The sequence below is a fragment of the Rhineura floridana genome, chromosome 12, assembly GCF_030035675.1.
Source record: "Rhineura floridana isolate rRhiFlo1 chromosome 12, rRhiFlo1.hap2, whole genome shotgun sequence".
NCBI lineage: Eukaryota > Metazoa > Chordata > Lepidosauria > Squamata > Rhineuridae > Rhineura > Rhineura floridana.
This window is the reverse complement of record NC_084491.1, coordinates 24,766,954-24,787,806: the sequence shown is the minus strand read 5'-3', so window position 1 is coordinate 24,787,806 and position 20,853 is coordinate 24,766,954. Positions and strand designations below refer to the sequence as shown.

The 20,853-nt window shown below is 47.5% G+C and overlaps 1 protein-coding gene across 4 annotated transcripts in view; it reads right to left on the bottom strand.

The window, feature by feature from the left end:
- ZMIZ2 (zinc finger MIZ-type containing 2) overlaps positions 1–20,853 on the bottom strand; it is a 141,099-nt gene that overhangs the window by 84,194 nt on the left and 36,052 nt on the right. For 2 of the 4 annotated variants that reach the window (XM_061593400.1, XM_061593403.1), the window contains exon 1: positions 4,983–5,102. The exons of the other annotated variants lie outside the window; for them this stretch is intronic. The gene's annotated coding sequence lies outside the window, so the exon portion shown is untranslated. Of the gene's footprint in view, positions 1–4,982; positions 5,103–20,853 lie in introns of those variants that run through there. 4 annotated transcript variants of the gene reach the window in all.

The window sequence follows — 20,853 nt, the reverse complement described above, 5'->3', positions numbered from 1 at the left end:
TGATCTTCCACCCTCTTCCTGTTCCCTGGGATTCAGTGTCGTATCATGTCCCACATTTGTTCCTGTAGCCCAGCCCTTCCACACGGGCTGGGATTAAACAGGCAACAGGCCCACTCCACTACATCTTACTTTGTTGCCTCGGGCGAGGCCTTGGCAGCAGTTTTGACCCCCAGCCATGGGCACCAGATCCCTACGGGAATGTTGCCCTTCAGAGATGTCTCCTAGTCGAACCAAAAATGGCTTCTCCAGGAGAAAGGCAATCAACCATTCAAGCCAGTCTCCCTCCAGCAATGAGGGCTTCTAAGTTATTTCATACAACCAACACGCTCCCAAAAGGACAGTATGCCCAGCTTCAGGAAACAAAGCTTGCCACAAAGGAAGCTGGTGCTGGTTTCCCCCCATGAATTATGCTCAGGCTTTATCTGGGTTAATGTTAACCAGAAAAACAAACTACGCGAGAAGGTTATGGGAACACCAGGGGTTTGGCACGTGTCCTCATTGGTCAGGTCTTGCTTGAGAGTGTGCAGCAAGATCAAGGAACTGCACATTCACCTAGGCACCAGATACCTACTACCTATAGGCCCTGGTACTGCTATACCGACTTCCTGTACAAAGGAAGCTTCCTTATGTTGAGGCAGACCATCGGTCCATCTAGCTCAGTATTGCCTACACTGACTGGCAGCAGCTCTCCAGGGTTTCAGATGTAGGACATTCCCAGCCCTACCTGGAGATGCCAGCGGTTGAACCTGGACCTTTGGCGAGCAAAGCAGATGCTTTACCAGTGAGCTATGGCCTTTCTCCTAGGGTCTAGATACTCAGGCTATGTTTACAGGAGTGGAATGCATAAGCTAGTAGTGTTATTTATTTCTGTACGGCAGGGGTGAACCACCAGGAGCCCTAGAGCAGCACACAGCCAGCAGCTTAATTTCATATGGCCCTCTGTAAGTGATCAATTCAGCCTCTTTGGCAAAGTGAGCTGTCCCTCCCACAGCAGCCCACTGGGCAGGGAAGGAAGGAAGGAAAAGGGAGGGGGGAGAGAAAAGGAGGTGTCAGAGAGAGAATGGTGACCTTGCCCACCTGGGCTCTGACCCCACCCACTACCAGAAGACAGTCCCCAGCAGATTACCTGTGAAGGCATGTAGCCCTTGATAGTGAAACGTTTCCCAGCCCTGCTATTCGGGAGGGAGTGCCCAACATGCGAAGGACTATGGGATTAGCTCTTAGGCGCTATTCAAATATCAATTCAAATATGGATGCACACCACTCGATGACACATGTGACCTATATCTCTTTGACATCATATTGTACTGTGCCAGGCAATATGAAAGGTTTGCCTGTGAGGTTTGATAACCTACGTACACACGCACATCTCTTCATGTTGCAATTGCTGAGTGAAGAATGTGTGTGTGTGTGTGCGTGCGTTCATTTAGGTTTGCTCTGAACCCTTGGCTTTTTTTGGATGCCCCTGGGAACCCACCATGCTGGAAGGGAAAGTAGATCCAGCCACGTGGATTTTAGGAGCAAACTGTCCCTGGTAGCAAGGTCAAGACTGTGGAGGGTCCGGCTGCACTTCTCTTGCCTGCTTATTGCCAACCCACTGAGTGTGACACAGCAAGTACTCAGGCTTTCTGAACACTGAGTGCCTTTCTCCAGAACATGTTCCGAGGACTAGGAAAAACAGGCTGTTCCATCCCAGCATTGCAGCTGGGAACTACAGCACTGCAGGAGGTGACCAGCTACTTAGGCAGTGGGCTGCGCCCAGGCAAAGAATGGCCTCCTCACCTTAATCCTCCCCCTTTCCTCCCCAAGCCAGATTCAACCCAAAGCAAGCAAACTGCGTGCTTGGTTTCTACCTAGATTTACAGAATGACAATGGATTTTCTTTTTAAATCCAGGATGGTTTCTCCCTAGCCTTCTTAAAAAATGAGCAACATCCACTATGTTTTGCACAGCTGAGACACTGGAAGAAATTGCATCTGACAAAACTTACCCTGTCTACTCCCCCGTCTCTAACTTTAGCGGCAATTTCCTTTTTACAACTGTCGAGCCATCTCCCCTTCATTGGCTCTCAAGGGTTAGGGTGGTTTCCTGTACTTGTCTCTGTTTCCAGACCCTTTTGCATATGCTGCTACTTCCTCTACTGGAAGGTGGGTTTTGCTAACCCCAAAGACGCAATCTAAAGTCTGCATGGTGAAAGCTGGAAGAAAGGTGATCTTGCTCTCAGAATTGGCTGAATCCTCCCCACCTACTTTAGCTACAGCACCACAAGCAAGCACTTTTTTGTTGTGATGTGGCTAAAGCAATGTCCTAAACTATAACGGATTAATAGCTTCCCACCCCCCACTGCTTGCAAGGTTCCATCACTGGCAGTATTTCAAGTGTAACTTCAAGTGTCTCCTTCAAGAGAAAGGATGGAATTTGAGTAACGAAGATAAAATATCTTGGTAGACTTGGTAGGCATACTAATGCACCCACGCAAAGACTTCTAGCACATCTTAAGATGGGATGGTTTTACAAACATGGGAAGCTGCCATATCGCGTCCGACCATTGGTCCATCTAGCACAGGACTGCCTACTCTGACTGGCATCGGCTCTCCAGGATTTCACACAGGACCTTTTCCCAGCCCTACCCTGCAGACACCAGAGATTAAACGTGGGACCTTCTGCATGCAAGACAGATGCTCTACCACTGAGCTATGGACCTTTTGTCACTGGTATACTACATTTCATACATAGAGTGCTTTAACCCCCTGAATTTGCAAGCTGTCATGTGCATTCTTTAGCAGAAAGCTTTTTTTTAATGTGTGTGTGTGTAGACAGACAGACAGACAGACAGACAGACAGACAGACAGATAAACTTAAATCCCTAGGAATATCTTTGTGCAGGGTGCCCGCTCTTCTACATAACCACCCTCTGGAACGTAACTTGTACCCATGTTTCATCCCCAGACGTTCTCATTTTAAGAAACTTGTGCATGGGGAGTGTTGGAGTACTGGATAAAGAACATGATGGCACTGCATTTGCTACCCAGGAGAGAAGGGGAGGAGAAGGGGTTAAGAGGCCAGGAAGTGCCTCAGAGGCTCCAGTTCCTGTTGCGGGCTCTGGTGATCCCCCACCCTTGACAGCAAGGCTGTGGGGGCAGCAGTTCGCGTAAATGGTCATGAATATAACTGCACTGGAGGAGGGAAGAGCAGCAAAGGGACGGGCTGAGGTGGGGTGATGGTAATTTAATAACCCCTGGCTTTGAGCAATCTATGACCACCTCCTCCCTCCCTGTTTGGAGCTGTGCCATATGGCTTTCATAGCAAAGGGAAGCTGGGAGTGGGAAGAGACAGCCTGGATAGGCAAAGGGCATTCTACAAAGCAGCCCCTGCCTCAGCTGAGTCTGTTCCAGGAAGATACTTTAACTGCAGAGGTGGGCAGAAGGTAGATCTGGATCTACTGATAATCGCTGGATGATTTCCCCCCCTGTAGATCAGCAGAGTTCCTGACTCAAACTGTATCATAATCATCATCATTATTTTTATATCCCACCTTTCCTCCAAGGAGCTCAAGGTGGCATACATGGTTCTCCCCCTCCTCTTCATTTTATCCTCACAACAACCCTGTGAGGTCGGTTAGGTTGAGAGACAATGACTGGCCCAAGCAAGCTTCATGGCTGAGTGGGGATTTGAACCCTCGTCTCCCAGCTCCTGGTCCAACACTCTGCCCTCTACACCATGCTGGCTCTTTTAACAACAGCAACAACAAAAAAAAGGTCTGCCTTCCCTAAATTGAGCTGTTAAAATCCCTGATCTGTAGTAACTTGTGTAGATTTCCATTTGTAGCAAGAAGTGAATAGCAAAGTACATCCCACAGGGGTTAAGTCTGCCCAATGCCTGCTTTACTTGACTACCTATTAATCAAGCAAGCAAGCATGACAGTACCACCATATTAAAGAAACAGGAATACAGGATACATCCAGAAGCTTGAACAGGACCAAGTGTCGCTTATACTCCAAAGGGCCCAAATGCATTACTTGAGTGCACCATTCAGTGCCTGCCTAAGTGGATTGGGTATTGCAAGGGGACACGGAGAAAGCCAAGAGCTCAAGCAAAAATCCTTTGCTAATATAATGTTTAAGAAAACAAACAGACATCTCCTCAAAGGAAAGCTAGTTGCCACGACCCAGGGGAAAAACAAAACGGAACAGAAAGCTCTTAAAAATGAGTCTTCGAGGCAGGCACTCCGAGTGTGCCAGCACAGTCCATTGGATCAAGAAATTGGACTAGGATCCAATCACTTAATACCAGAAGTGGGTGTAGAAGCAGTGTGAGTGACTCAGGTATTTTTTTTGTTGTTCAATGTAATTTCAGCACAGCACAAGTGGGAAGAATGCTGTGGGGTAGATGCACAAGCCAGACCCACAATGCAAGCACATGATGCTGATGCACAAGTACACTCTCTGGAAAGACAGTGTGCAGACGGCTGGCCTTTTCTTGCTAATGTTCCACAATGTGTAATAAAGTAGTTCTGGTTAGTTAACTATTCTATTTTCATCCCCACCCTTCCTCCAAGGTGCTCAAACATGGCTCTCCTCCGCCCATGTTATCCTCACAACGATCCTGCAAGGTATATTAGGCTGAGCAAGAATGTGTGCGTATGCATGTATCAGGGTGTGTGTGAGAGAGACTGACGAAAGGCGAGCTTCATGTCTGATTTGAACTCAAGTCCCTCCCACTCCTAGCCTGATGCTCTTTCTGCACACTGGGTTTGAAGCACAGGGAAGGGAACTTGGGGAAGGGCCATAGCTCAGCGGTAGAGCCCGTGCCTTGCATGCAGAAGGTCCCAGGTTCAATCCCCAGCATCTCCAGGTAGGGTTAGAACAGACTCCCTGCCTGAAACCCTAGAGAGCCTCTGCCAGTCAGTGAAGACAATCCTGAGCTAGGTGGATCAGTGCATCTGATTCAGCGCAAGGCAGCTTCCTATGATTTATACCAACCAGAATGAGTGTGGAAATCCTGAGGCCGGGGTGAACAAACGAGCTACGGTTGATGCCCCCCATCTCCAGCCAGGCTCCACTGACTTGCAGCTCTGCTTCCTAGGCAAAGACCTGGCCCTAGGAGGCTGATCGCGGCAGGCTGTCAGTTGTCCAGAAAGCAGCAGTGACGCCTCGCCGTGTGTGCAGCAGCCAACAGGAGGAGCAACAACAGCAGGGTCACCTGATCCCAGGAACAGAGAGACACCCTAGCCTTGGCACAGATGCACCCAAGCGCAGTTCCAGCTGAGAGCTCGGCTGGCAGTCTGCCATGAGCCTGTGAGGGCTGCGCTGCAGCTCTTTCTGCGTGAAGAGCAGATGGCAGCTCTCCTCCTGTTTAACATGGAGGTGCTGGTCCTAGCAACTACAAGTCCCAACATGCAATGCTTTCTGATAAAATCTAAGCAGCCACGGCAGGAAAGGTCTGCATACAGTGAGGGGAGGAGGGTGCGATGACAAACGGTTGGCTGGATTTGGGCAGCTACCGTTCTCCCACAATGCACTCAACAGCTAGAGATTAGTACATACGGACACCAGCCTACAAATGAGCAAGGCACTGGCAGGAAAATCACATATTAAATGGAATCATACTTGAAAAGAGAGAGTCATAACCGCTGGGTTAGAGCACTGGCTCATTTTGAAAGTGATGCCAGTTCTGCGTGGCGATTTTGTAAGGCCAGCAGGCCCCCATGAGAGGTACTTAGCATCTCAGGATATATCGCATGTGTCTGCACCTCTAGCTTTCAGTCAGTCACTGTGGGCGTTTCTCTCATGCCACTAGGGCAGCAAAAGGGTGCCCCATGTAGTAGCCTATCCCATATGGCAGGGGTTGCCAACCTTTTTCGGACCCACGGGCACATTTGCAAACTGGAGAAACTGTTGCAGGCACCACCGCCGGCACACACCACAATCAAGGTAACACTGCAACGATTTTATTGGCTACAACAGAATGGTTCTTTCAGGCCTAATTTCAGCAGGGGGAAGGGAAATTGCAGGCACCAGGAAAGGCCTCTTTGGGCACATATGTGCCTGCAGATACCATGCTGGTGACCCCTTGTCACAGGGCCAGCTCCGGGTTTGAGGGGGTTGCTTGGCATGGTGCCTCCATGTTCCCTCTCACACCATGGGCATATCTGGCAGCTATAGATAGTTGAAAAATGAAATGAACTGCCTTCCAGTTGATCCTGACTTATGGTGACCCTATGAATAGGGTTTTCATGGTAAGCATTATTCAGAGGGGGTTACCATTGCCTTCCTCCGAGGCTGAGAGGCAGTGACTGGCCCAAGGTCACCCAGTGAGCTTCATGGCTGTGTGGAGATTCGAACCCTGGTCTCCTAGGTCATAGTCCAACACACTAACCACTACACCACACTGGCTCTCTTATAGATAGTTATAAGGCACCATTTAAAATTCCCCATCATTTCCCACATCACCAATATAGTGTAATTCTGGGGCATTTGTGGGAAATTAAATGATGCCCAAATGGCAGCTCATCGCTGCACAGGACAGGTGTTGGTACAGATTGGTCCTGGCCCCGGCCTAAGTATGCCCGGTGCCAATGCCAGCCCTGCTACTCCAGGATCTAATGTGAACAAAACCTGTGGAGTGTCTGAGGGAGGTGATACCTCACTCTCTTCCACAGACCTCAGGTTAAAAAAAAAAAAAGGCTCAGCAATAATAAAATTATTTTCCCTTCCTATGATCCTTAAGGCCTTGACCCACAGCAGCCTTCACGACATGGTTTTCTTCAAATCCCACTTTGACTGCGAACTCACTTTGTAGCACTGAGCCACCTTAGTCTCAATGCTTCAGCCTATAAAATGAGAGGAGGAGCAGCCTGCCACTCAGGTTTGTTGAGAGAATAAGTCATGTCAAGACTGTAAAAGCACTTTACATGCTAAGAAGTGCCACTGAAATTATTAATAACAGCTTCTACTGCCAACTGTTGCTCACACATTCCTGTCTTAATTATTCTAGTGTGAGTCCTTAATATACGTAGGCCTAGTGGAACATGCCCTGAGTTAACAGCTAAGGGACCCACATCATTTCTGACGGCCTCAAATAATCCTCACCTCCCTCCATTTTCTGACACATGACCCCACAACTTCCTTTACATTTGAAAAACAAGGAGGCTCAACATTGGGAACATTCAGAATTAGTAAGCAATGAAACTCCACCCCCTGCCTCCCCATCTCTTCCGATAATCTTACATCTTTTGCCAATTGGAAAACAGTAGAACTCCCCCCCCCTTCCCTCTGACATTTTGGTGCAGTTTTGCAATTTACTAAAAAATGGGATTAGAAACACATGCTCTTTCCCAGTTTACTTGCTTCTAGTTTTAAGATGTGGCAGGCCACAGGAAAAGATAGTCCTTACCAGCTGAGCGTTGTGGAGTTAAATGACAAATCCTTGGAAAACATTAACTCCGTTTGCTCAGGTCAAGGTTACCCAAGGGCAATTGCCTGCACGTTCATTAGCCCACAACCTATTGGACGGTAACCACATGGGATAATCTACCCATGTATATAATCATAACCAATAAAAACACAGAGTAAGAAAGCAGCCATGTTCAGGAGCCCACAAGCCCCCTTGCCAACTCTGGTGGCTACCCTTACCCAGTGCAAAGAATCCCCTCCCACAAGTTCTTTGTGCACGTATTATAGAGAACTCCAAAGAGGGGTGGAAAATCTCTGCAGTGGACATGGAAAACCAACCCTATTCCTGTGACTGTAATTTCTTTTAAACTGCTTTTTAATATTTTATTTTTAAATGGCTGTTTAACCCACCCCGGGAACTTATGGTGCAGGGCAGGTAAGAAATCATATGATCATTAAATATCATCATCACAACAACCCTGCCTCCCTATAGAGTCCTCCAGCATGCAGAAAGAAACCAGGGGACAGCAGCAGCAGCACCACCACCACACACACACCTTGAAGAGTGTTGCATGCACCCCAGTCTCCAAGAGGTGAGAGATACCAGGGGTGCAAGCACATACCTGGGTTGGGTTTCCTCAGAATGACGCTCACTGGAGACTGTAATGCCTTTACAAGATATGGCTTTATTGACACAAATATGCAGGCTCAGCACAAGATGGATGGGCTCACAGCATTAATGCTCCAACAGATCCTGGTCCTCCCATTAGGTTTGTAAGATCACTGGGCTCATAGAGAGCAAAATCAGGCCTCTGTTTCTCTTCCTCACCAAGCCTTCTGAAACCCCAGCATGTTGGACTTGTAAGTGACCTTTGCGTGGTCTTTTAACTAGCCAAAGCCTCCCCCTCTGCATGCCCTGAGGGCAAGGTCTCTCCTGATTGTGAAGTGGAGTATAAAGCTGGAAGGGGACACACCAAGCAACACAACCTCCACACACACCCTCCACTCCCTGCTATTGTCCTCACCATCTGGATCAGCTACGTTCAGCTCATCCAGGTGTGGGGGTCAGGCAGTGGGGCCTTCCTTCAGGCTGCCGGGAAGTCAGCCTGATCACCTTCCTCCTTGTCCTCTCTAGAAGCATCTGTAGCTTACGGCAGGGGATGGGATCGAGCGAGCCTTAATAAACAGCCCCAAAACCACTGCTTCCCAGAATGCCTCAGTGCCTCAAAGTACCCTGGTGTGGCATGAGGGGAATGAGATCAAGCTACCAGGAAGGAAATGCAAAACAATGCTTCCTTTCTAACAGCTCAAACTAACCTCTCCACAAACTGCTCTCTTTGGCCTCAAGCAGAAGGCCAGTGGCCTGGTTCAACAGGGCTCTTATGTCCTTATTTGTGTGGGATCGATTTTGGCCCATGCGAGTCTTCACAGGCAGTGTTCCCTCTCACCAGCCAGTCTGGGGCTGGGGCTTGGCACTGAATTGGCAAAGATTCTTTGTATTGGCCTACAGGATGCTTGTTGCCCCTCAGCCAACATAATTGACCTTTAGCCTCTGGCCTAGTGCCTGAGCAGTGCCCTCAGTTGGCAGGAGCCCACTGCCGCATGAGGGAGGGGGGGCATGGAAAGCATCCTGCCAACTCTTTGCTATTAAGCCCAAAGAGGAGGGGGGGGCTCTACTGTTCACAGCCAAACCCATGCCACACTGTCCTCCTCCACATAAGCCAAAATATGCCTCATACCGAATCAGACCAATGGTCCATCTAGCTCAGTACTGTCTGCACTGATTGGCAGCGGCTCTCCAGGATTTCAGGCAGGAGTCTCTCCCGGCCCGACCTGGAGATACCAGGGATTGAACCTGAGACCTTCTGCAAGCAAACTAGATACTCTACCACTGTGCTCTGGCCCCTCCCCAAGATTGAATTGGTCGGCCAACCCAACATAAATGGCGCACTTGTCAGTGGCGACAGGGGTTTAGCTGCTAAAATAACACTCCGTGTAAAAGCAAAAAGATTCTCTGCTAATATCAATCATTGAATTTTAATGACAAACACATTATTCTGGTCAGGTGCTGCATTGCTTTCCCATTCTTTTTGTGTAATGCTTCATTGTAACTTGGTTATTTTCTTCTTTAATTTGTTATGACAATTAAGTCTTGGCAAAAAATTCAACCTGTATCCGTACCTGACTAGCTCCAGTTCTAGCAATTCTCATGCAATTTCTCTCATTATGTATGAGTCAGATGGGAATTTCACTCTACCAGGGAGAAGCTGGCTCTACAGGATTGTAAAAGAACGAAAAAAGCTGTGCGTATGCGTGTGTTGCAAATATCAAATACTGATTGCCTAACAAAAAAAAAAAAAGCAGCAAATTGGTCTTGGCAACTCCACAGCAGATGTGTTCAACTGGATATACGGTTGCTATTGGCACGGCTTTTCCAAGGGCTGGGCCCAGAGTACAACTGGGAGAAAAATGACAGGCACTCCCTAGTAACAATGTCCCTAGTGACACCAGCAGCTGGCCCGGCTGCAAAGAGCTATTTGCCAAGAGCTATTTGCTTCTGACCCAACACAGTTACAAGATGGTCTTCTCGATGTAGTTCCAGATCCAGTTCCGGGTTAATGCCTGAACAGGATTCCGCTTTGGCACCCCACATGCATCATTCTGGGGCCTTCCTAGGTGGGAGAATGGAATACGAATGTAAGAAAAAGAAAAGAGGTTGTGTATTCAAAGGGAGCCTAGGGTTCCTCTCTCTGTCCTGGGAGAATCCTCAAACAAACTGCCACTGGTAAACCATATATGTTGCTTATTTTCTTCTTTAACTGTATAACTTGGACACTGAAAAACACCAGGGATTTAAAAAACAGCAACATGAAAGGTAGTGAGAGGCAGAGGCAAAGAACTGCTGGCGTTTATTCTTTCAAAAGGAAGAAGAGGCATTGTTCCCTAAAGCTAGTGTGCTGCAATCCAATATACTTTTTGCACCAGGTTCAGTCTAACCTAATAAGTCTGTAAAATACCTCTTTCCACTCTATCTTAAGACCATTGCAATCTGCAAAACGGCTTTTCCGTCATGCCCCCCCCTCTCTTTTGCATTTTCACGGTCCAGTCCAAAGAGGAGTTCTGATAAACTTAAAAACTCGCTCACTACTTTGTGACCTAGCTGGCCCTAACAAAGGTATTGTACCACCATTGTTTTTGAATACATTATATAATGATTACTTACATTTTGCAATGAAATACACTGCAAATAAAGAATTGTGCTTTTATAAAAACAACCAACTAAACAAACAGACCAGAGATGTATAGGGCAGGGGGAAGCCTAATCTTAAAAAAAAAAAAAATCTGCCAATTGCCAATCCTTGGCAGACTATCCCAGGCTCAGCAGGGCAGGTTATATCCACAGGGCCCTCTCTTTCTCCTCCTCCTCCTCCTCCTCCCCCCCTGCACAAAACAAGCTTCAACCTGTCCCAACAGGAACTAGCTGGTTGAGCCAGCCAGGAAGTCCTTGATCTCCATTAAAGCTGCCAAAACAAGAGGAGGATTGCCATGAGTTACAAAAAAGAGCCTGGGTGTGACATGAACACCTTGGTGCTATTTATGTATTTATTTGTTTGTTTGTTTCATTTATAAACCGCCCATAGCGAATGGCTCTCTGGGCGGTGTACAAAAGGTTAAAATACAAAATCACAATAAAATCAGCCTACAAACAATGAACACAAGCAGGAACAAAAGAAAAGGAAATTTAAAAAAAAAAAAATTATAACATAAATGCTTAAAATGCCTGGGAGCATAGCCAGGTCTTAACCTGGCGCCGGAAAGATAGGAGCGTAGGCGCCAGGTGTACTTCTTCGGGGAGGCTATTCCACAGTTCGGGGGCCACTACAGAAAAGGTCCTAGATCGAGTAACTGTCCTCCGGGCTTCTCGATGAGTTGGCACCCGGAGGAGGGCCTTAGATGCTGAGCGAAGTGACCGGGTAGGTTCATAGCGGGAGAGGCGTTCCACAAGATATTGCGGTCCCACGCCGTGTAAGGCTTTATAGGTCAAAACCAGCACCTTGAATCTGGCTCGGAAACAAATAGGTAGCCAGTGCAAACGGGCCAGAACAGGTGTTATATGCGCTGACCGTCTGGTCCTCGTCAGCAGTCTGGCTGCTGCGTTTTGCACTAGCTGAAGCTTCCGAACTGTCTTCAAGGGCAGCCCTACGTAGAGTGCATTACAGTAATCCAGCCTAGAAGTTACCAGAGCATGAACAACTGAGGCGAGGTCATCCCTGTCCAGATAGGGGCGTAGCTGGGCTACCAACCGAAGGTGGTAGAACGCATTCCTTGCCACTGAGGCCACTTGCGCCTCAAGAGACAAGGATCAAAAAGAACCCCCAGACTACGAACCTGTTCCTTCAAGGGGAGTGTAACCCCATCTAGAACAGGGTAAACATCCACCATCTGAGCAGGGAAGGCACTCACCAACAGTGTCTCGATCTTGTCAGGATTGAGTCTCAGTTTATTAGCTCTCATCAAGTCCATTATCACGGTCAGGCAATGATTCAGCACATCCACAGACTCACCTGCAGAAGATGAAAAGGAGAAATAGAGCTGCGTGTCATCAGCGTACTGGTGGCAACGCACTCCAAAACTCCTGATGACGGCACCCAGAGGCTGCATGTAGATGTTAAAAAGCATGGGGGACAAAACCGACCCTTGAGGGACTCCACAATGGAGAGTCCAAGGTGTCGAGCAGTGTTCCCCAAGTACTACCTTCTGGCGACGATCCGCCAAGTAGGAGCGGAACCACTGCCAAGCAGTGCCTCCAACTCCCAACTCCGCGAGTCTCCCCAGAAGGATACCATGGTCGATGGTATCAAACGCCGCTGAGAGATCAAGGAGAATCAACAGAGTCACACTCCCTCTGTCCCTCTCCCGACAGAGGGCATCGTACAGGGCGACCAAGGCTGTTTCAGTGCCAAAACCAGGCCTAAAACCGGATTGAAACGGATCCAGATAATCGGTCTCATCCAAGAGCACCTGGAGCTGACCAGCAACCACCCGCTCCAGAACCTTGCCCCAAAAGGGGACATTCGCCACCGGTCTATAATTGTTCAAGTTATCTGGGTCCAAGGAAGGTTTCTTCAAAAGAGGTCTCACTACTGCCTCCTTGAGGCTGCTAGGGACTACTCCCTCACTCAAGGAGGCATTTATCACTTCCTTGGCCCAGCCGGTGGTACCAGTCCTGCTAGCCTTGACCAGCCAAGATGGACAAGGATCTAGAGCAGACGTGGTCGCCCGCACCATTCCAAGCACCTTGTCCACTTCCTCAAGCTGCACCAACTGAAACTCATCCAATAACGAAAGACAAGACCATGTTCTGGACACTTCAATGGATTCATCTGTCATAACATCAGAGTCTAGGTCCCTACGGATGCATGCGATTTTATTTTGGAAGTGCCCTGCAATGTCGTTACAGCGAGCTTCGGATGTTTCAATGGTATCTTGAGGACCAGAATGTAAGAGTCCTCGTACAACCCTAAAAAGCTCTGCTGGGCGGCAGAGAGATGTCCTGATAGAGGCAGCGAAGTGGGACTTCTTCGCTGCCCTTACCACTTTTATATACGACTTAGTAGAGGCACTTACCAAAGCATAATTGCATCCGTCTGGAGTTCGTCTCCATCTGCACTCTAGCCTCCTTCTCTCTTGCTTCATCACTCTCAGCTCCGGGGTATACCACGGAGCTGTATGAGCTCTGCATCGAAGAGGGCACGCGGGAGCGATCGTGTCGATAGCCCGGGCCATCTCCGTATTCCACAGTTCGACCAAGGCCTCGACAGGAGCGCCAGTACTATCAGCTGGAAAAACTCCCAGAGCCCTCTGAAAACCAATAGGATCCATAAGCCTCCGGGAGCGGACCAACTTAATAGGTCCCCCACCCTTGCAGAGGGAAAGAGTCATCGTAAGTCTAAAACTCAGCAGGCGGTGATCTGTCCATGACAATGGAGTAGATGAAAAACACCCCACCTCCAGATCACCATTAGGCCATACTACACTTGCTTCATGAGTCGCTAAGCCTGGGGGACCTGCACTGACAAAGAGGTGAGGGGAAGTCATCAGTAGGACCAGGTGATGTCTATCTCAGGAGCTGCCAGGCGTTAGAAAGACAAGAAGGTGCCTTATACCCAGTCAGACCATTTGCCCATGTAGCCTAGCCTTCCCCAACCTGACTGACACCCTCCAGATGTTTTGGACTGCAACTTCCCTCGACCCTGACCGCTAGCCTTACCGGCAGGGGCTGATGGGAGGTGGAGTCAAATACTACCTGGAGGCACAAGTTGAGAAGGGTAGCTCTGACCCAATTTGGTTTACTCTGCCTAGCAGCAACTCCCCAAAAGTCTGAAGTAGGGAGTCTTTCCCATCACCTGCTACCTGATCCTTTTAACTGGAAATTGCCAGGGATTGAACCTAGGATCTTCTGCATGCAACGCATGTGCTCTACACTGAGCTATGGCATCAAGAAGAAAAAGTGGAAATATATTCCTGGAGAAAGATAACGTAATAATTCCCCAAGTTTGTTAAGAATTAAGTCTTGTTTCTTAGAAATGACATATTTATGCACACATTGCAATATATGGTACTGCCACAATGCTGTTTTGCCATTAGATGCGCACTTCCAAAAGCTGCCCACTGTGTCGGGGACACAAGATACAGTCTGTCTCAGTGGGTGGATTTTTTTCACTGCCTGAGCCTATTATTCCCACAATAATTTTCATCAAACCTTAACTTAGCTACCCACTATGTGTGCTGTTTTCCCCCTACATTTGTTCCCAGAACCACCCGCACCAAAAGAACATAACATAAAAACAAAAGATGAGCTCTGGTGGATCAGGGCAACGGCCCATCTAGGCCAGCATATGTTCTCATAGTGCCCAACCAGATGCCTATGGGAAGCCAGCAAGCAGGAACTGAGCACTCTCCTCTCCAGCAACTGTATCCAGAAGCATGCTGCCTCCGACCATTCCGTTACTCTTTCAGTTACAGATGATGAGGTTTGGTTACAGACTGTCGTTATATGTAGACAGTGGATCAGCACGTACAGTGATGTACAGAATAATAGTAATAATAAAAATGTATTTGTGAGTCGCCTATCTGGCTGACTGAACGGCCACTCTAGGCGACGTACATTGCCAGAATAAAATACAATATAAAACCCAAAATACAATAAACTAAAATTAAACAACATTAAACTAAACAACATTAAAAACTGACCCACCCCCGGAGACCCCATAGGCCTGCCTGAATAGCCAGGTCTTCAAGGCCCGGCGGAAACCTGTCAGGGAGGGGGCATGGCGAAGGTCGAAAGGAAGGGAATTCCAGAGGGTGGGGGCCACAATAGAAAATGCCCTCTCTCTGGTCCGCACCAGCCTAGCTGTTTTAGCTGATGGGACCGAGAGAAGGTCTTGTGTGGCTGATCTTGTCAGGCGGCATAATTGGTGATGCTGGAGAAGCTCCTTCAGATAAACTGGGCCAGAACCGTAGAGGGCTTTAAAGGTCAACACCAACACCTTGAATTGGGCCCGGTAGACAACTGGTAACCAGTGTAGATCTACTGACACCGGGGTGATATGATCACGGCGACGGCTGTTCTTAATCAAGCGCGCTGCCGCATTTTGTATCAGCTGTAATTTCCGGACCGTCTTCAAGGGTAACCCCACGTAGAGCGCATTACAGTAGTCTAAGCGAGAGGAGACCAGGGCATGCATCACCCGTGGGAGCAGATGAACAGGAAGGTAGGGTTGCAGCCTCCGTATCAGATGTAATTGATACCAAGCCGCCCGGCTCACTGCCAAGACCTGAGCCTCCATGGACAGCTGGGAGTTAAGAATGACCCCAAGGCTGCGGACCTGGTTTTTCAGGGGTAATCTTACCCCATTAAACACCAGGTCTATGTCTCCCAATCTTCTCTTATCTCCCACAAGCAACACCTCGGTCTTGTCGGGGTTCAGTTTCAGCCTATTCCTTTCCATCCATTCACTTACGGAATCCAGGCACTTGGACATGGTATCCACAGCCAACTCTGGTGAGGATTTGAACGAGAGATAGAGCTGAGTGTCATCCGCATATTGGTGACACTGCAGCCCAAATCTCCTGATGATGGCTCCCAGTGGCTTTACATAGATGTTGAATAGCATGGGGGAGAGGATAGATCCCTGTGGCACTCCACAATTGAGAGGCCAAGGGTCTGAAACCTCGTCCCCCAATGCCACCCGTTGATGTCTGTCTGAGAGATAGGAACGGAGCCATCGTAAAACAGTGCCCCCAATTCCCAATCCCCCCAGACGATCTAAAAGGATACCATGGTCGACGGTATCAAAAGCCGCTGAGTAACAGAGTAACGACAAGGGTCCCTGGCCTGAGGAGCTTTCACTCTAAAATTTGAAAATGGCAGCAAGGTGAAATGAAGGAGGAATATGCATTTGATTTGGATTGCACATGCTTAGTCCTCATCTTATACAGCAACTCAGCCTAAGAGATTGTGCCAAAGGCACAGCACAGAAAAGGTAGGTTTTAAGAAGGGATTTGAAGCAAGAAAGAGGCAGTAACACATTGCAGGGCAATGCAGCCAGTTGGTTTACCAAGTGATGACCTGCATGCTGTGGCAAGGAGTTACCAGGTGGTAAAGGGACTGACCCAGTGCCTTCGAGCATGTGCAAAGTGCCTTTCCATTGCTATCAAGAAAGAAACAGCAACAAGTTTGCCAGGCAAGTCTGAATTCCCCTCCCTGGCACCTCTCGCTTTAGAAATTAGAGCATTGCTTCTCTGTGGGCGCACACACACACACACACACACACACCTCTAAAGCATACCACTTGGCATATATTTTCTCTGCAAGGCTTCCGCCTACCACCTACCCTTTCAGTAACACGACTAAGCTGTTCTACATGAAGCAAGGGGCGGGGGGGGGGGAGACTTATTATATCCTTCAGCCCAGTCATGATTATTGTGCTTAGAGTAGTCACAGGAGCTGCGGTGGGGGAGGATGACACAGACTAATGGTAACTAACCAGCATTAAGAATGTCAAGAATGAGTAAAGCCACCTTCTCCCCCTCTCCCCACACCTTCAGCTGGCATTCCCCACTTCCCTCTGAGGAAGAGGGATTGTGAAAAAGAGGACTTTCCTCCATTCGCACAAGCCAACCGCTTGTGATGCCTGTGATGTAAACCACTTTGAAGTTTTTAACGAAATAGCAGTATGCAAATATATTTATAAATAAATAATAAATAAGAGGATTTGCTGCCCTTTGTTTTATTTTATATTTTACAGCTTGCCTTTGTTCCCGCATGGAACCCAAGGCGGCATACATGTTGTTCCCAGGCAGCCACCCCATCCCAGCATTGACCAGACCCAGGCCTGCTTAGCTTCAGCAAGGTGGCTGCAACCAGGGCCTTGCTGGACTCCCAAGTCCAATCAGCCCTAGTCAGCATGGCCAATGGTCGGGGGATGATGGAAGTTAAGCAACATCTGGAGGGCCACAGCTTCCTTGCCCCCACTTTACATGAATACGGTTGATGGGACACATTGCACTTATTACATATTATTCTTTAGTTCAGGGGTGGGGAACCTTTGGCCTTCCAGATGTTGCTGAACAACAACTCCCATCATCCCTGGCCATTGGCCATGGTTGCGGGGGGCTGACGGGAGTTGTATCCCACCTTTCCTTCAAATAGCTCAGACATGCGCTTATTTTATTTTATCACAAACATCCTGTAAGATAACGACTTTCCCAAAGCCATCCAGTGAACTTCACAGCGTAGTGGGTTGTGCAATATAAAGTCTTCCCCTTCTAATGCCCAGTTCTGACCAAAGTAGTAAGCTTGTGTCTAGGTCAAGGGCAGAGCTTGGAAAAGTTACTTTTTTGAACTACAACCCATCAGCCCCATCCAGCATGGCCACTGGATTGGGCTGATGGGAGTTGTAGTTCAAAAAAGTAACTTTTCCAAGCTCTGGTCAAGGGTAACGAACATGGTGCCCTCCTGATGTTGTGAACCCTAACCACTGGCCATGCTGGCTGGAGCTGAAAGGAGCTGTAGTCCAAAACATCTGGAGGGCACCCTGTTGGCTACCAAGATCTAGATTGTATATCTATGAAAACTACAGATGGAAAGAAGCTCTCAGCATAGAATAATAAAAATAATACTGATTGCCCACTCACACAGAAAGCTAGCATGTCAAAGAGAGCATTCTAGCAAAGCATTCTTCCTGACATGCTTGCTTTCTATTTGCAGGGAAATAATTTTTCCATATACAGGAACACTCCATCCTATGAGCTTCTTCTGTCCGACTGTAGTCTGAAGTGGGACAGCCCAGACATAACGTTATGACCTCATTGTGAGAAACTATTCAGAATATTCTATCCAATACACTTACACAAGAGAATGCTTGTCTTTCACTTCTGATTTCTTGCGTTTTCCCCTTTCTTTCTTTCTTTCTTTTTTCCGCTTGAGGCCCAAACGTGGGTGAGGCCCCAGGTGCCTGAGAGGAAAATATTAACACCTTAGCCCAGCAATGGGGAACCTGTGGTCCTCCAGATGTTACTGGGCTCTGATTCCCATCAGCCTCAGGTAGCATCTGGGGAGCTAAAAGTTCCCCATCCCTGTCTTAGATTCTCTGCCACTAGGCTTAAATACTGGTCTCTTCCCCCAGCACATACTTTCCAGCTGAGAAGCATGTACTGCAAGGTCGCAGGGGGGTGGTCAATTAGAAGGGAAGAGTTTTTACAGTGGAGAGGCTGGGTTGTAATGTGGGGGGTTGGGCACATCAACTGCAAGGTATCCACAAACAGAGCCCCTTTCTTTCCACTGTTTCCCCTTCTTTTTGCAACACCTCTTTTTAGGTGAGGATAGCAAATGCACCACTTTATTTGGAACAACTACCATCTAGAAGTTCTATATTTAGGGGCAATTCATATGTTTCTGCAGTGCTGCAGTTGCCACCTCAAAAATGTTACCAATTAGCTCTCACAGTCATTCACTTACATTGGAATCCCCCTGCTGACACCCACCCACCCTCTAAATAAGCAGTGAAAGATGGCAACAGATCCACCGCTTTACCACTTTTTAACCATTCTGTGAATGGGAAAGGCATGCTAATCAGTTAAGCTATAGGAGATGGGAGTGCAGGCCTCTCAATCTGCTCTGTTGAAAGACCAGCGGTTTGGAGGTCCATGAATTCATACCATTCTAGCTGATCATTACAAAAACATAACTTTAAGAAATAGTGCCTGAGTTTTCTTTTTTTCTTCCTCCCTCCCAATCCCTTTTTCTTTTATGCCATGTCTTTTAGATTGCAATACCTGAAAGCTGCATAAAAATACTTGCCAGTCAACCTGAGGCTAAAAGGAACACACCAAATACACACAGGCTTTGTGTTTTACCTGTCTCAAAATGCTTAAAGCTTTGCAAAGCCAGATAACACAAAGCTTATATTTGCTCAGACAAGAGGAAGGAGACTTATTTTTGATTTGTCACCTACATGCTCTCTAAACTTAACCATCCAGATTTTGCATCTAAGAGTCCCATAATCACCAATTCTGCTCCCTTCCCCATCCTCCCCCATCACACTTCCAGTTGCATTTGAATGCAGAGGCATCAGCTGCAAGGTCAGCAGGAAGGGTGTAAAGCTCAGGGACTCTGAAGAGAAGACAAGGTTTTGTGTGAAACAAAATTCTATTGCCAGTGGCCTCAACAGCCTCTTCTCCAAATCTGAATGGCCCACATGGGACTGAGCTCTCAGACTTCATGCAGCTTTTCCCATCATGCATTCTTCATATGTGTTTTGGACAGCAAAAAGATGCACACCTGTCTAAATTGCACATTGCCCAACACATGTTTTTTTAACTCCCAGGTGGGTTTTTATATTTATTAAAAACATTTATACCTTATATTTTGCCCAAAAGTCTTTACAACACATTAAAAGCTTTTTGTGTTTGTGTACTGCAGCAGTAAAAAAAAATGCATAAGAACTGAGACAACAAATAAATCTACAGAGCGTTATAAAAAACTATCTGCTATACTGGGGATGGGGACTAAGATCTGAGGGCCAAATGTGGCCCTCCAGCCATCTCTACCTGGGGAGGTGTGTCTGTTCCTCCTCATTACTGGCTTTCAGGAGAAATTCAAAGACATTTCTGTTTACCCAGGCAATTGATAGCTGATTGATAATGCCCACGACAACCATGAAATTAGTAACAGTTAGGGTCTGTGGTTGCTTTTAAACGTTCGAAGATAGTTTTTATATTTTATTTTAAATTGTGCTGTTGTCACATTTTGATATTTGCTGCCTTTGGGAGAAAGGGCAGGATAAAAAAATTAATCAATCAATATATAAATATCTGGCCCTCTGAACTCTCCTCACCACACCCCTCACTGGCTCTCCTTTGCATCCTAGATGTTTTTCCCTGGCTGAAATGTGTCCTTGACCTTTCACAATGCCTCCTGCATGTCAGATGTTTGTAGAAACTAGCTTACTGCACAAAGGTAAAATTTACATGCGTTGCTCCGCCCAAGTTTGCTTTTGGTCCCACCCATCACTGGCATGTGGCCCTTGCCCGTTTTCCCAAAAAGGAATGTAGCCCTCGGGCTGAAAAAGGTTCATCACCCCTGTGCTATATTGTAACACAAGTCAGAGGACCTCTCAAAAGACCTCTGAAAACAATACAGCCTTTGCAGGTATCTGAAAACCACTAAGAAAGGAGTGAACTTTACCTGGAAGTAGAAATGTGAAGGCCCAGAGAAAAACTAGAACAATTTGGGGAAACCCCTGTTTTTTTCCCCCAAAGAAAAAAATTGGGGAAAAAACATCTGTACTTGGAAGGGAGTTCTATGATTTCAGTGGCACGGTCAAGTAGTCACCCGCTGCACCAGTAGAGCACCTGACTTATACACAGAAGGTCCCAGGTTCAATCCCCAGCATCTCCAAGTACAGCTGGAAAAGGCTCCTTGTCTGAAATACTGAGTAAGACTCAGTACAGCGCAATGTTCCTTTGATGCAGGGGCACCTGAAGCAAGTCCTCTGAAGAGGACGTTAGCGTGCAGGTAGTGAAATTGGCGCAGACCTCTAGGAAGCTGGCTACTAGCCAAAGACATACAAGAAATGTGCAGGATTTTGTAAATTACAAAGACACATTTCTTTCAGCCACTTTCTGATGCATACCCTAAAATTGTGTATCCAGGAAAAGCAATATGAGATGAGCTGGAGTGACTCAAAAGGGTAGTGCAGTGTGACTCGAAGGAGAAAGAGAGCCCTATTGGGTAACTGGGCAGGCAGAGAATTAAGGACGTTATTGCTCCAGCACCATTTCTCAAAACAGCTATTCCTCAAAGAGTCACTCATGCTGCTTCCAACTGTCCCTCCAGTTCACTCCATCTTCCTCTGCAATCAAAGTTCAGCTAGAAAAATGCTGGTTTGTTTTT